Source organism: Coenobita brevimanus, chromosome 108 (assembly GCF_032717465.1).
Source record: "Coenobita brevimanus isolate Jiangsu-jjx chromosome 108, ASM3271746v2, whole genome shotgun sequence".
Lineage (NCBI taxonomy): Eukaryota > Metazoa > Arthropoda > Malacostraca > Decapoda > Coenobitidae > Coenobita > Coenobita brevimanus.
Window position 1 is genome coordinate 6,375,516 of NC_137061.1, and position 13,820 is coordinate 6,389,335.

Below are 13,820 nucleotides of genomic sequence, written 5' to 3' on the forward strand. Positions count from 1 at the left end.
TTGTCTGTCTGTCTGTTAGCTGCATAACTCAAAAAGATATGAACGGATTTTGATGAAATTTTGTGGAAAGGTGGGCCATGGACCAAGAAAGAATTGATTAAATTTGAGGGTGAATCCAAAGACTTTTTAAAGGCATTGGTGGAGTAATGTGCTCTCTGAGTGCTTCCTAGTTTGTTTTTATGCAGCCATCTCCACTCCATGCGTCTCTCTCTCTCTCTCTCTCTCTCTCTCTCTCTCTCTCTCTCTCTCTCTCTCTCTCTCTCTCTCTCTCTCTCTCTCTCTCACACACACACACACACACACACACACACACACACACACACACACACACACACACACCATTTTAGTCGTGTTTGTGATTGTGACAAGGATACTGTGTGTGTGTGTGTGTGTGTGTGTGTGTGTGTGCGTACGAGAGAGAGAGAGGTCTGGGATGCGGGTTAATGCGTGCGTGTGCGTGAATAATGTCTTTGGTGAGAATAACATGCCTGGTTGCGTGCATAATGGCGTGTTTGGGTGTTTGAGTGTGCTTGTGTGAGAGGATGCTTGTGTTGCGGTGTCCTTAGGTGCTGTTGAGTGCGTTTGAGTGCGTCTGGCTCATTTAATGGTCGAGAGGAAGTGCGTTTGTGTGTGTGTGTGTGTGTGTGTGAGAGAGAGAGAGAGAGAGAGGCTGGATTTTAATTACTTGAATGAAGTTGAATATCCTAAATGTGTGTGTGTGTGTGTGTGTGTGTGTGCGCCAGCGTAGCCCATTCAGTACAATGACTTCTTAATCCTAATCCCTTGCCACTCAGTTAAATCCCGTCATAAAACAGCGCGATTTATTTCTTGTATGGGATTACTGGGATTTGGTAAGATGTGCAGATAGCTTTATAAGGAAGAGAAGTGAAGGAAATGAGAGGAGATGAGTGATAAGATGATAATGAAGGTGGTAAAATGAGGAATATTGAGAAAAGATGATGATATTGCGAAAATGAGCGGAATATTGAAAAGGAAGATTAAAATGAAGGTGGAGAAATGAGGGTAGTATTGGAAAAAGATGACAGTGATATTAGAGAAGTGAGAGGAGTATTAAATAGGGAGATGAAAATGATACTGGGAAAGAGAGAGGAGTATTGAACAGAAAGGTGAAAATGAAGGTGGGAAAGTGAGAGAAATATTTAAAAAAAATGAATGTGATGGTGGGAAAATGAGGAATATTGAGGAAAAAGATGAAAATGATACTGGGAGAGAGAGGAGTATTGAATAGGAAGATGGAAATGAAGGTTGGAAAATGAGAGACATATTTAAAAGAAATGAAAGTGATGGTGGGGAATGTTGAAAAATAAATGACGGGTGTGGAACGGGGAAAGATGAAGGAGAGAATGACGAATAATGGATAACGTGAGCTACAGGGAAGGGAAAAATATATTAAGGATGAATGACGAAGGTAAAGATGACATGAAAAGATAATATTCTTAGAAGGGACGGAGGAGAAAGTGAATGCAGAGATTAGAGGGAGATGAGGATGATGACGACGATGATGATGAAGATGACGACGATGATGATGATGACGGCAGAGAAAAAGAGTGAACGTATGTGAGTGGAGGAGATGAGTAAAAAAAAATGAGTGAAGAATGTAGAATTGGTGAAATATATGAGAAATGAAACGATGAAGAAAATGGAAATGAGGAGACAAAGGAGAGAGGAGGTAAAGACAGGAAGAGTGAGGGGATAAGAGGAAGAGGGAGTAGAAGTGAGTTAGCGGAAATGAGAAAAGTTCGAAGTGAAAGGGAGAGAGAGAGAAAAGGTTGGTAGAAGCGACAAATTGGAGTGGAAATGTGAGTGAGAGAGAGAGAGAGAGTCAAGGAAAAGACATGAGGAGAAGGAGTCTTGAAATGAAGAAAAAGGCGATTTAAGAGATGAGGTGATAAGGTGGAGGAAGAGGACGATCAGGTGGAGAGAGAGGGAGAGAGGTTGGCTAGGGGATTGGGGTGAGAAATAAACTGAGGAAGTATGATAAGAAGTGTGAGGTGAGATGGAAAGCGTGAGGGAATGGGGTGTGGAGAATGGGGTGGCACACTGGGGTGAAGAGGGCCGGAGGAGAAGGGTGAGAGAGACGAAACGGAGATAGATATTGAAACTGAGGCCTCGTGTGAAAGTGAAACGGATGTAGTAGAGGATGAAGTTGCCTTTTTATCTGCGTTTCACCATCCCCCTTGTGGAGGATAGGGAAGGAGCTGAGGGACGTTTGTATAGGAAGGTAGAGGGGCTGCCTGGTTATATCAGTGCCACCACCTGAAGGCGTCCCTCATTAGTACTGAAAGGAGGGCGAAAGGTGTGGGATAGGAGGGCCGGAGTGAAAGGGATGAATTGAGTGAAATTTTGGAAGTACAATAAGAGGGGGCTTGGGAGGATAGGTGAGGGTGGAGGGTGAAAGAATAGGATGGGGGAGTCAGAGTGAGATGGAAGAGGTGAAGAGGGAGGGAGTAGGAGGTGAAGTGAGTGGGATGAGAGGGGCCCTGAGATATAAGTTGCAGGGGGTGAAAGAGTGGATGGGAGGATTGGGGTGAGAGGGATAGGTGAGTGGGGTTAGGGTGTGAATTGAGTGGCATAGTGTGACTGCGTGGGATGAGGTAGGTCAGGTGAGAGGGAAGTTGAAGGGGAGCTGAAGGAGTGGGGCAGGAGGGAAGGGGTGAAAGGTGTGGGGTGTGAGGGGATAGGTGAGAAAGATAAATTGAAGAGAGAGGGGTGAAGGAGTGGGAGAGGAGGGAAGGGGTGAGAGGTGTGGGGTGTGAGGGGATAGGTGAGAAAGATAAATTGAAGAGAGAGGGGTGAAGGAGTGGGAGAGGAGGGAAGGGGTGAGAGGTGTGAGGTGGGGGGTTAGGTGAGAAAGATAAATTGAAGAGAGAGGGGTGAAGGAGTGGGAGAGGAGGGAAGGGGTGAGAGGGGGTGAGGGGGGTCATAAAGCCAAGGCGGGGTGGTTTATGACCTCGTTCACCCGGCCAAATTGTAGTACACACGAGGTAATGGCTGACCCCCTCCTGTCCCCCCCTCCCCCACCCAGGACACGCCCTCATCCTCCAGTCCACCCACTTGCACCCTGGACACGCCCTCTCCCTTGCCCTCCAGTCCCCTAGTTCACCCTTACCTTCCAGTCTTTCCCATATTCTCTCTCCACCCTTCCCTCGTTCATCTTCACACCCTCACCCACACCGTCCACCCTCACTCTTTACTCACCACCTTCCACCCTCCCTCCTTACCCTCACCCACACACTCCACCCTCCCCCTTTACTCTCCACCCTTACCCTCACGAACACTCTTCACCCGCCACCCTTCATCCTTCACCCTACTCAACCCTCCACCCAACTCACTTTCCGTCCCACCCTCACCTTCCATCGCACCTCACCCTTACTCCAAGTCGATGAGGGCCATTTTTTTCGTGGGCTTAGGAGTCTCCCACTTTTTTTGCATATAGATATTAATATTCTCTATGCTGACATACGACTGTGACTGTAACTTAGAAGAAGAAAAAAAACAGTAACATAAAAGAAAACGGCCTTAATGTGTATCTTGCATAATAAGAGGTCCTTGAAGAAACAGCTAAGACACTGAGACGACAGCTTAAGATTCGCGAAGTTACGTGATACTGTGTTTTTCTTCTGGGTTGATTTTTGTATTTATTGAGAGGAGGGCAAGGATGATTTTTCTCCATTTTCTTCCTGCACACACACACACACACACACACACACACACACACACACACACACACACACACACACACACACACACACACACACACACACACACACACACACACACACACACACACACACACACACGTCATTTTAGGGGACATCTCTGGACCCTCCTTGACACACACACACACACACACACACACACACACACACACACAATCTTAAGTCATTTTAGGGGACATCTCTGGACCCTCCTTGCCTCGTCATTCAACAAAAATAATTCTTAGGTACGAGAGAGATGTAGATTTAGCACACGTTTCTTGCCCTTTCCTTAAAAAGAGATCTTTCTTACGACAGGCAAGGGAAGCTGTCTTAAACCCTCCTTCCCATGCTCTTCCTGGACAAGACGATGAACAGCTTTTGCTCCATTTCTTGCCCTTCCTAAAAAAAAAAAAAAAAAATCTTGCTCTCTAGGAACGTAATAAGACTCTAGACCTTTTCCTTTTCCTTCCCGTATTATAAAAATAAATCTTGCCTTCGGGGAACGTGGAAAGAGTTTTTACCCTTTCTTTCCCTTTCCTTAAAAAAAAAAAAAAAAAAAAAAAAAGGCTTTCGAGGAACGTGGGAAGGGTTTTTACCTCTTCCTGTCCCTTCCTGTTGTAATAAATTTTGGTTCTTAGACGCGTGGGTAGATTCTATACCTCCCTTGCCCTTCCAGCTAAAATATCTTAAGTTACGACAAGGAATTTATCGTAAGTTTGTGAGTCTGTTTTGCGTAATCTCTTAACTTTGAATATCTATGTAGTGTGGAAAATTAGGAGAAATACATTGACATGGAGAGAATGGAGAAAGAAAGACTGAGTAAGAGGGTGTATGTAGGTGAAGTGGAGGGAGAGAGAGGGAGGGGAAGACCGAGGATGAGCTGGAGGGATGAAGTTGATAGGTATATGAGGGAGGGGGGAGTGAGTTGGGGGGAGGGCAGTCAAATGGTGGGTAACAGAGCGACTTGGAGGCGTTTTGTCTGCAGCCACCCTTTGCGGGATTAGGGCGTCGGGCTATAAGCCTAGATAGATTATGGATTAGTATGATACACAGAATAATTAATCCCTTCAGTTTGAGAACGATTCGCAATTATCAGTGCCACCACGTGAAGGCAGTCCTCTCTCGCACCTGATTGGGGTTAATTAAAGGTAAGGGACAGGTGCATGGGTCCCCTATCCTCACGAGAACATCATCCCGTCTTGCTTTCCCTCCACGTCTCTTCCCCCATCCCCCACATCACTCTTTCCCCAATCCCCCTCACGTCTCTCCCCCCTTCCCCCACTTCTCTCTTACCCCCTCCACCCCACGTCTCGCTCTCACCCCCCTCCCCCAATCTATCCCCCACTCCACTAATTACTCTTGATTGCACCCACACCCTTCATATCTCCTTATCAGTTGTTTGCCACCCTCTCCACTTCACTCCCTCGCTCCATCCCACCGTCCGTCCGTCCTTCCTTCCCTCCTTCCTCACTCTCGACCCAATACTTCCCCACTCTCGACCTAATACTTCCTCATACTCCTCATGCAGACCAGGATAGCTTTGTAATTCCACTCTTATCCTCACCCTTATCCCCCCCACCCTAATATTCATCCTTCCCCTCATACTTTCTATCCTTCTTTTCCTCCTTTACCCACGTTCTCATATCCTGTCATCTTCCTTTTCCTTCATCACTTTCTCCCTCATCCCCTTTGTCTTCCTTCATTTTCTTTCTCCTCCCTCACTCATTCTCTTTTCCTCCCTCTCCCTTGCATTCTTCCCCCTCAAGTCTTTCTCCTCCCGCACCCTCACCCTCATTCCTTGCCCCCCCTCACTCATCTTTTCCTTCCTCTCCCTATTATTCATCCCCCTCAAGTCTTTCTCCTCCCTCACCCTCTCCCTCATTCCTTGCCCTCCCTCACTCATCTTTTCCTTCCTCTCCCTATTATTCATCCCCCTCAAGTCTTTCTCCTCCCTCACCCTCTCCCTTATTCCTTGCCCTCCCACACGCATTATCTTTTTCTCCCTCTACCTTTTATTCATCCCTCTCAAGTCTTCCTCCCTTACTCTTTCCCACGTTTTTGCCCTTCCTCACTCATTCTCTTTTCCTCCCTCAGCCTTCCCTCCTCTCCCTCACCCTCTTTGTTCTCCCTCACCCATCCCTCCTCTCCCTCACCCTCTTTCTCCTCCCTCACCCTTTCCCACGTTTTTGCCCTTCTTCACTCATTCTCTTTTCTTCCCTCTCCCTCTCATACATCCCCCTCAAATCTTTCTCCTCCCTCACCTTTCCCTCCTCTCCCTCACCTTTCCCTCCTCTCCCTCACCCTCTTTGTTCTCCCTCACCCCTCCCTCCTCTCCCTCACCCTCTTTGTTCTCCCTCACCCTCTTTGTTCTCCCTCACCCCTCCCTCCTCTCCCTCACCCACTCTCGCCCCGGTGACTGACCAAAAACACAATTTAAGCGAGTCATAAATAGCGCTAGAAGTCACAAGGTCTACTGGCTGTGACAAGTGTTGCGTGAGCGTACGTGTGTGTGTGTGTGTGTGTGTGTGTGTGTGTGTGAGGGAGAGAGAGCACAACGCCTCTGTGTGTGAGCCTTGCGTGCATTCCCAGCTGAAAAGTGCGTGTGTCAGTGAGAGTGGAAACGCAGAAAAACAGACAGGAAAGACGGAAAAAGCATATTGCGATTAGACAGGAGAGAGAGAGAGGATGAAGAAGTTGAAGTAGGGTGCGGTGATAGGCAGTGTAAAAGCGAGTAAATATGTAATAAAGGGGGAGAGAGGAGGCTAGGGTGAGGGAGAAGGAAATTGGTATGGTAGGGTGACGTGAAGGGTGGAAGTAGGTGAAGGTAAATAAAGATGAGAGCTAGGGTGAGGGAGAAAGGAGCTGGTTGTTGTGGTAGTGTGAAGGTAAATAGCTAAGGGAGGGAGAGGAGCGCGAGGGTGAAGGATGAGGAAACTGGGATGGGAAGGAAGGGTGTGTGAAGGGGTGAGAGTGTGTTGGATGCAGGCGTGAGGACAGGAAGAAGAGGGGCAGGGTTAAGGAGAAGGAAAATGGTTGGGGAGAAGAAGAAAAGGAATGTGTAGATGTTTGAAGTTGTGTGCAAGAGGATGATGCATGGGGAGAAGAAGGGTGTGTAGGTGGGTAAAGGTGTGTGCAAGGGGATGATACATGGGGAGAAGAAGGGTGTGTGGGTGAGGGTGTGTGCAGGGGAGAGATAAATGGGGAGAAGGGTGTGTGGATGGGTGAAGGTACGTGCGAGAGAATGATACGTGAGAAGAACAAGAAGGGTTTGTGCAAGGAGGTGATAAATGGGGTGAAGAAGAAGGGTGTGTGGATGGGCGAAAGTGTGTGGAAGGGGGTGATACTTGAGGAGAAGGACGGTGTGTGTAGATGTCTGAAGGGGTGTGCAAGGGGGGGGAGAAGAAGAAGGGGTGTACAAGGGGGGGGGAGAAGAAGAAGGGATGTGAAGACGTGTGTGTAGATGTCTGAGGGGAGGTGCAAGGGGGAGGAGGAGAAGAAGGATGTGTGAAGACCTGTAGATGTCTGAAGGGGTGTGCAAGGGGGTGATTCATGGATGTGTCTTGTTGCATTGCACCGTGATTAATCAAGGAGATAAATTATACCGTCAGACTGAGAATTATGTTTATTGTGGTGATGCAGCATTCTCTTCCCAATTATTGCAAAAGCACACTAACCATTAACACTCCTATTGCATCTTGTTTTATTCAATAGTCACCATACAAAAATCAGTAGTCACCATACGATATTCAGTAGTGCTCTCAATATATGATTTTATAATGTTTTGGTGAGTCGGGTGATGGTATGGGACGCCTGCACGCGATGGCATTGATATAACCGGGCAACTCCTCTGCTCTGCCATACCAACGTCCCTCAACACCCTCCCTATTCTCTGAGTGGATGATGGTGGGCTTCAGGTAGTACTTCAGCCGGTAGTCCACTGGGTTCACGTCAAGATGAGCCGGGAATTGGAGCTACTGATCAGGGGAAAATGTCTCGTGAGTGAAGAAGTATTTGGAGGCTTTATGTAACCCCATTAGGTCGAAAATAAACCATGAGTTGCATAAAATCAGCCGAAATGAGTTCATAAGGGTATAATCCGAGGAGTGGGTGGAATTTATTACTCAGTGCCGCTCAGGGATATGAGACTGGTCACAGCTTTAAACTTGGCTTAACTGAGTAGCTTTGTTCCGGATTCTTAGGCTCCTAATGGGAAAAAATTGATGATGGATTGGTGGGTGGGTGGATGGATGGATGGATGAATGATTGAGTGGGAGGGTGGGTAGATGGATGGATGGATGGGTAGGTGGGTAGATGGATGGATGGATAAATGGATACAGCAAGAGTACAATAATTAAAGACATCATTTTTTAAAGTAAGGAAGAAGGAACCAAAGGCCCATTGTAGGGAAAGTGTTCAAAACAGAATTATATTAGTGGGTATAAAATATAATCATAGCTACATGTGTTGATATAGGAGTGACTGTAGCAGAAATAAGAGTGGACTGGTACATTGCCAAGTTGCTAGGTGTGGATATTGGGAGGGTGAATATAGGAGAGAGAGAGGGAGAGTTACCTGGATGAAATACCTGTTACCTGACTGTGATTACCTATGTCTCTGCTTTGGTGATATGTTTTTGTATGTTATCCTGTTAATATTTTCGTGTCTATTATTATTATTATTATTATTATTATTATTATTATTGTTATTATTATTACTACTACTACTACCACTACTATTACTACTACTGCTACTACTACTACTACTACTACTACTACTACTACTACTGCAATACTAGGCGGTAGTGTAAGAATCGTCCTCATTAACTTACGCATTATTTTTGTTACGAAGATTGTTTTATTTAGCGTAGAAAAACACCTTCTCTCTAAATAATAGAAAACGATCGATTAAGGACCGAGAGAGGGAAGTGTGAGTGGTTGTACTGAGGTGGTGAGCAGTATGAGATGTGTTGAAAGGTCATACTTATTTTGAGGATAACTAGCTACCACAACAACCATCACACTTATAGTCCTGGCCCCAGCAACAACAACAACAACAAAAATAACAACAACATTTAGCCCACCAACTTACAGAAGAGAGGGTTGATTTGTGGAGGAACTCTCTCTCTCTCTCTCTCCTCCTCCTCCTCCTCCTCCTCCTCCTCCTCCTCCTCCTCCTCCTCCACTTTTTCCGCCTTCCTACTCTCGCCCACCTCTTCTTCCTCCTTCCTCTGTCCCTTTTCTTCCTTCTCTCCCTCCTCCTCTTTGATCTCCCCCTTTTCTCCCCCCCACCCCTTTCCCATCCTGTCCTCTTCTTGCTGAGTCACTGTCGCCGAAGTTAGCGGTAGTTGTGGTAGAGATTTGTGGTGAGGCCGCCTTGGTTGTGAGAGAGAGAGAGAGAGAGAGAGAGAGAGAGAGGAGATAAATGTAGGGAACAAACAGAAAACGAGGATAAAGAGAAGGGAAGGGAAGAGTGGAAAGATTGGAAATAAAACGGATGAAAAGAATAAAAAAAAAGAAGTCGAACCAGGAGAATGATAAATAGTGATATAAACCAACCAACAAAGTGTGTGTGTGTGTGTGTGTGTGTGAGAGAGAGAGAGAGAGAGAGAGAGAGAGAATTGATCATATCGATTTCTGCGAACTGTGAACAGACGGCCGTGAAGAGCAGAAGATTGGCTCTCTTTCTTGGAGAGAGAGAGAGAGAGAGAGAGAGAGAGAGAGAGAGAGAGAGAGAGAGAGAGAGAAATATCACCCCATTCAGAGCACACCCCATAACACCCTCCCCACATACAGGAACCTAATTCTCGCAGACATATCCAGTATATTTAAGAGTATATACCCAACACACCCCTCTTAGGTAGAATTCTTGGATGTCCTTCAGGTATGTCTTGGCTTCACTTTACGCACGTGCAAAGACGCTCACTCCATCTTACAGCTTTCTTAACAGGCGTCCAGATCCTTGCTTCAGAAGTTAGGCTTTTGGTGGAGTAACATTATGCTCTCTCTCTCTCTCTCTCTCTCTCTCTCTCTCTCTCTCTCTCTCTCTCTCTCTCTCTCTCTCATCATTTGTATTTTTAGTAGAACGACATTTTTTTATTTACTTATGTAGATTCTCTCTCTCTCTCTCTCTCTCTCTCTCTCTCTCTCTCTCTCTCTCTCTCTCTCTCTCTCTAAAAGTTAACCAGTATCTTCAGCATTTTATGTAACCATATTAACTCAGCTCTGGGACAATCATCATTTCCTCGTCTTTCCCTCTGCCTACGACCTCCAGAGTGTCATACGTATTAATTAAGTCTTGGTAATTTGGTGTGTTAATGGTAAAATTGACACGTCTTTAGCCTTCTTATATAAATGACAGTTTTGCAAGATTCCAGGTATGTGGTAATAAAGGAAAGTTGCATGATCAAGGAGGTTAATATTTTGCAACACGAGAAAGGTAGATGAGTAAGAAAAGGAAGTTGCACGATCAAGGAAATTACTGTAATATTTTCTTTGCAACACGAGGAAAGTAAATGAGTTAGAGAGTTGCATGATCAAGGCAGTTCATATTTTCTTGGCAACACGAGGAGAGGAAATGAGTAAAGGCGTCTCAAGCACCGTAATTTTCAAGGTTGGTAGGTTGCGTTGGGAGGTTCGGTGGGGCAGAAACTGGGGGCCCGGGTTCGTACTCCGCCCCTTGTTGAGTTACATGGGGAGGACAGAGCAGAGTTGTCAGTGGGCGAGCTTCTGAAACATGGCGGGACATGGCCGTGGAGTTGCGTGTGTGTGTGTGTGTGTGTGTGTGTGTGTGTGTGTGTGTGTGAAAGTTAAAGTGTGTGTGTGTGTGTGTGTGTTAATTGGAGTATGTGTTTGTGTGAAAGTTAGTGTGTGTGTGTGTGTGTGTTAATTGGAGTATGTGTTTGTGTGAAAGTTAAAGTGTGTGTGTGTGTGTGTGTGTTAATTGAAGTATGTGTTTGTGTGAAAATTAAAGTGTGTGTGTGTGTGTTTGGTGTGAGTGTGAGACGTGTGTGTGTGTGTGTTTGGTGTGAGTGTGAGACGTGTGTGTGTGTGTGTGTGTGTGTGCTTGGTGTGAGTGAGACATGTAGATAATTTAGGTGTTGAACTTAAGGCCCGCATTCTCGTCGGTTAAGGAAGCTCCCTAACACCTTTTCCTTAGCGATTTGTTTTTGGATATGGTTGGTTAATACCCACGTGGCGATGTTGGAGGGAAGTAACACAGAAGAGGACAGTTTGGTGTAATAAATCGCTTAGGGAAAGGTGTTAGGGATCATTAAAATCGGGTAAATAATTATTTGTTTGGGTGGGAGGAGAATTGATTACTGATTGTTTTTTAATGCAAGAAAGAAGGAACCAAAGGCCAGGAGTTCACAAAATTGTTCCCTTCAAGAAAAACAAAAACAAGACAACAGAGCCAAATTCAAGATCCGTTCATTTTGAGATGCCTGGACACACTGCGTTTCAAAGACTGGAGATCTTAGGCAGCAGGAAATTCAGACAGAGGGGGAGACAGGTCCAGAGTTGACCTGTGATTACGGATTAGCAAACTCCCCCTGACACCTTTTTCTAAGCGATTTATTTTGTTTATGACACCTTACTGCCCTCTTCTGTGTTACATAAATCCTTCCAATATCGCCATACTCTGCATAAATAACGCAGAAAGGGGTATTAACCAGCCATATCCAAAACTAAATCGCTAAGGTACAGGTGCTAGGGAGCCTCCTAACCCCCCGAGGGTACTGGCCCTAGAATTTACCTGAAGTCATCGTAGGGAAGTGGCTAGTGTGTGTGTGTGTGTGTGTGTGTGTGTGTGTGTGTGTGTGAGAGAGAGAGAGAGAGAGAGGAAAGCGAATAGGTGAATTATCAACATTGGTGGAGCTAGTAGTCTTAGAGAGAGAGGGAGGGAGAGAGAGAGAGCACTGTGAGGATCATATCAGGCGAAGAGGAGAGATTAGCTGGAGGGGGTATGAGTGGGATGGAGGAAGAGAGAGAGAGAGAGAGAGAGAGTTTAATATACCTGACGTGGCGGGTGGAGGCTCAAGGGGGAGATGGGGAGGAAAGGAGGGAGGGAGAGAAGAAGGAAAGGAGGGAGGGGGAGAAGAAGGAAAGGAGGGAGGGAGAGAAGGAGGAAAGGAGGGAGGGAGAGAAGAAGGAAAGGAGGGAGGGAGAGAAGAAGGAAAGGAGGGAAGGAGAGGAGGGGTTAAGGAAAGTAAGACGTATGAGAAGGGAGAGAGAAAACGTGGAGGGAAGAAGTGTGTGTGAGAGAGAGAGAGAGAGAGAGAGCGAGAATGGATGGAAGCAGTGTAGTGATAGGTGGGTGGAGGAAGAGAGGGAGGGAAGAACTAGGAGAGAGAGAGAGAGAGAGAGAGAGAGAGAGAGAGAGAGATTGCAGGATATGGGGAGAGTGGGAAGGAGGGAAGAAGCAGGAAGGGAAGATGTGTGCAGGAAATGGAGGGAAAGGAAGAGGAGGAAGAAAAATAGACAGATTCGTGAAAAATAAGAAGTAGGAAAGAGAGAAGATGGAAGAGAGGAAAGATTGAAGGGAAAGAGGGAGGAAGGAAAGGTGGGAGGAATGGAGGAAAGGTGGTAGAGAAGGAGGGAGGAAGGGAAGCAGGGAGAGAGGAAAGATGGAAGGGAAGAAGAGAGGGAGGAAAGGTGGAAGGGAAGAAGAGAGGGAGGAAAGGTGGAAGGGAAGCAGGGAGAGAGGAAAGATGGAAGGGAAGAAGAGAGGGAGGAAAGGTGGAAGGGAAGAAGAGAGGGAGGAAAGATGGAAGGGAAGAAGAGAGGGAGGAAAGATGGAAGGGAAGAAGAGAGGGAGGAAAGATGGAAGGGAAGAAGAGAGGGAGGAAAGGTGGAAGGGAAGCAGGGAGAGAGGAAAGATGGAAGGGAAGAAGAGAGGGAGGAAAGGTGGAAGGGAAGGAGGGAGGGAGGAAAGATGGTAGGGGAGATGGGAGAGAGGAGTGTTGGAAGGGAAGGAGGGAGGAGGAAAGTGGTAGGGAAGGAGGGAGAGAGGAAAGATGGTAGGGAAGAAGGCAGGAAAGGTGGAAGGGAAGAAGGGAGAGAGGAAAGATGGTAGGGAAGAAGGGAGAGAGGAAAGATGGAAGGGAAAGAGGGAGGGGGGAAATATGGAAGGGAAGAAGAGAGGGAGGAAAGGTGGAAGGGAAGGAGGGAGAGAGGAAAGATGGTAGGGAAGATGGGAGAGTGGAATGTTAGAAGGGAAGGAGGGAGAGAAAAGATGGAAGGCAAGGAGGGAGGAAGAAAAGGTGGTAGGGAAGAAGGGTAAAAAAAATGAGTGGAATACGCGGAAGAAAACATGGAAATAGAGAGGTGAATGGCATCAGGTAACCAAAGGAAAGGAAAGGAAAGTAAGAGAGGGAGAGAAAGTGGAAAGGAGTGAGAGGGAGAAAAGGAAAGGTGGAAAAAGTGTGAGGGAAGAGATGGAGGAGGTAGAGAGTGTGAGGGAGATTGATGGAAGGAGGTAGAGAGGAAGGGGTATAAGAGAAGGAGAGGGAGGAACAGGAGGACGAGTGGGAAAAGTGTGAGAGGAGAAAAGGAGGACGAGTGGGAAAAGTGTGAGAGGAGAAAAGGAGGAAGAGTGTGAGAGAGATTAATGGGAGGAGGGAGGTAAGAGAGGAAGACTAAGAGGGGAAGAATGAGAGCGAGAAAGGACGAGGAAGGCAAGTGGAAGAAAGATGAAAGGAGAGAAGGAGAATGACAATGTGTGAGAGATTGATGAGAAGGACATAAACAAAGGAGAATAAGAGAGGGTGAGAAGAATGGAGAAGAGCAGCTGAAGGATTAGAGAGAGAGGAATTTGAGAGGGGGAGAGAGAGAGAGAGAGAAATGAGCGAATGTGTCGAGAGTGAGAAGTAGGGATGATTGGGGAGAGAAATATGAAGGGAGGATGGTATGGAGAAGTGTGTGTGTGTGTGTGTGTGTGTGTGTGTGAGAGAGAGAGAGAGAGAGAGAGAGAGAGAGAGAGAGGAACAGACAGTCAGGTGTAGATAGGAGGGGATGGGAGGAAATACGACTGTCCTCGTGTGTGTGTGTGTGTGTGTGTGTGAGCCGACATTATAATGCCCGTCGCGTAGAGGGTCCATTGGGG